Raw genomic sequence first — 1915 nt, forward strand, 5'->3', positions numbered from 1 at the left:
GCCCGCCTTAGCCTCTCAAAGTGCTGGGATTACAGGCTTGAGCCAATGCACCCAGCCTATTATTTTTTTTAAAGTCTCGCTCTGTTGCCCAAACTGGAGGGCAGTGACGTGATCTTGGCTCACTGCAACCTCCTCCTCCCGGATTTAAGCGATTCTCATGCCTCAGCCTCCTGAGTAGCTGGGACTACAGGCATGTGCCACCACACCAAGCTAATTTTTATATTTTCAGTAGGGACCCTATTGGTCAGGCTGGTATTGAACTCCTGGCCTCAAGTAATCTACCCATCTGGGCCTCCCAAAGGGCTGGGAATACATGCATGAGCCACCATGCCCAGCCAGTGTTTCACCTTTAAATATAACCAGCATGCCTGTGGTCCCAGCTACTCAGGAGGCTGAAGCAGGAGGATTGCTTGAGCCCAGGAATTTGAGGCTGCAGTGAGCTAAGAATGTGCCACTGTACTTCAGCCCTGGCAACAGAGCAAGACCTCTCTAAAACAAATTTTTTAATTAAAAAATAAAAATAAGACTAGGTGCTGGCACAGCAGGTGGATTGGTCAAGCTGAGGAGTTCAAGGCCAGCCTCAACAATATGTTGAAACACCATCTTGGCCAGGCGTGGTGGCTCCCCCCTGTAATTTCAGCACTTTAGGAGGCCAAGGCAGGCAGGCAGATCACAAGGCCAGAGATCGAGGTCACCTGGCCAACATGGTGAAATTTTGTCTCTACTAAAACTACAAAACTTAGCTAGGTATGGAGGCAGGCACCTGTATTCATAGCTACTCGGGAGGCTGAGGCAGGAGAATCACTTGAACCTGGGAGAGAGAGATTGCAGTGAGCTGAGATCACACCACTAAACTCCAGCCTGGAGACAGAGTGAGACTCTGTCTCAAACAAACAAACAAACAAACAAAGAAGCCCCATGTCTACAAAAGATACAAAAATTAGTTGGGCATGGTGTTCTGCACCCATAGTCCCAGCTACTGGGGAGGCTGAGGTGGGAAGTTCACTGGTGCCCGGGTGGTCGAGGATGCAATGAGCCAAGACTGCGCCACTGCCATCCAGCCTGGGAACATAATGATATCCTCTTTCAAATAAATAAATTATATGAATAGCAAGGAAACAATTAACAGCATGAAGAGACGACCTCTTCTTTTTTTCCAGCCGAGTTTTGCTCTTCTCACCCACGCTGGAGTGCAGTGGCGCAATCTCAGCTCACTGCAACCTCCAATTCCCAGGTTGAAGTGATTCTCCTGCATTAGCCTCCCAAGTAGCTGGGATTATAGGCATGCACCACCATGCTAGGCTAATTTTTTTTTAAGAGAGGGGGTCAGCCGGGCATGGCTCACTACTGTAATCCCAGCACTTTGGGAGGCTGAGGTGGGTGGATCACCTGAGGTCGGGTGTTTGAGACCAGCCTGACCAAGATGGAGAAACCCTGACTCTACTAAAAATACAAAAATAGCCAGGCTGTGCTGGAAGATGCCTGTAATCCCAGCTACTCAGGAGGCTGAGGCAGGAGAATTGCTTGAATCTGCGAGACAGAGATTGCAGTGAGCCGAGATCGTGCCATTGCACTCCAATCTGGGCAAAAAGGGCAAAACTCTACCTCAAAAAAGAGAAAAAAGAGGGGGGGGGTTCTGGCTACGTTGCCCAGTCTGGAGTGCAACGGCTATTCATAGGCGCCATCTCACTACTGATCAGCAGTGGAATTTCGACCTGCTCCATTTTCAACTGGGGCTGGTTCACCCCTCCTTAGGCAACCTGGTGGTCCCTCACTCTCAGGAGGTCACCGTATTGATGTTGACCTTAGTGCGGGCACTCGATCAGCACAGCGCACTACAGCCCAGAACTCCTGGGCTCAGGCAATCCTCCCACCTCAGCCTCCCAAGTAGATGGGACTACAGGCACGCAACAGC

Source organism: Cebus imitator, unplaced genomic scaffold (assembly GCF_001604975.1).
Source record: "Cebus imitator isolate Cc_AM_T3 unplaced genomic scaffold, Cebus_imitator-1.0 Scaffold960, whole genome shotgun sequence".
NCBI classification, from domain to species: Eukaryota; Metazoa; Chordata; class Mammalia; order Primates; family Cebidae; genus Cebus; species Cebus imitator.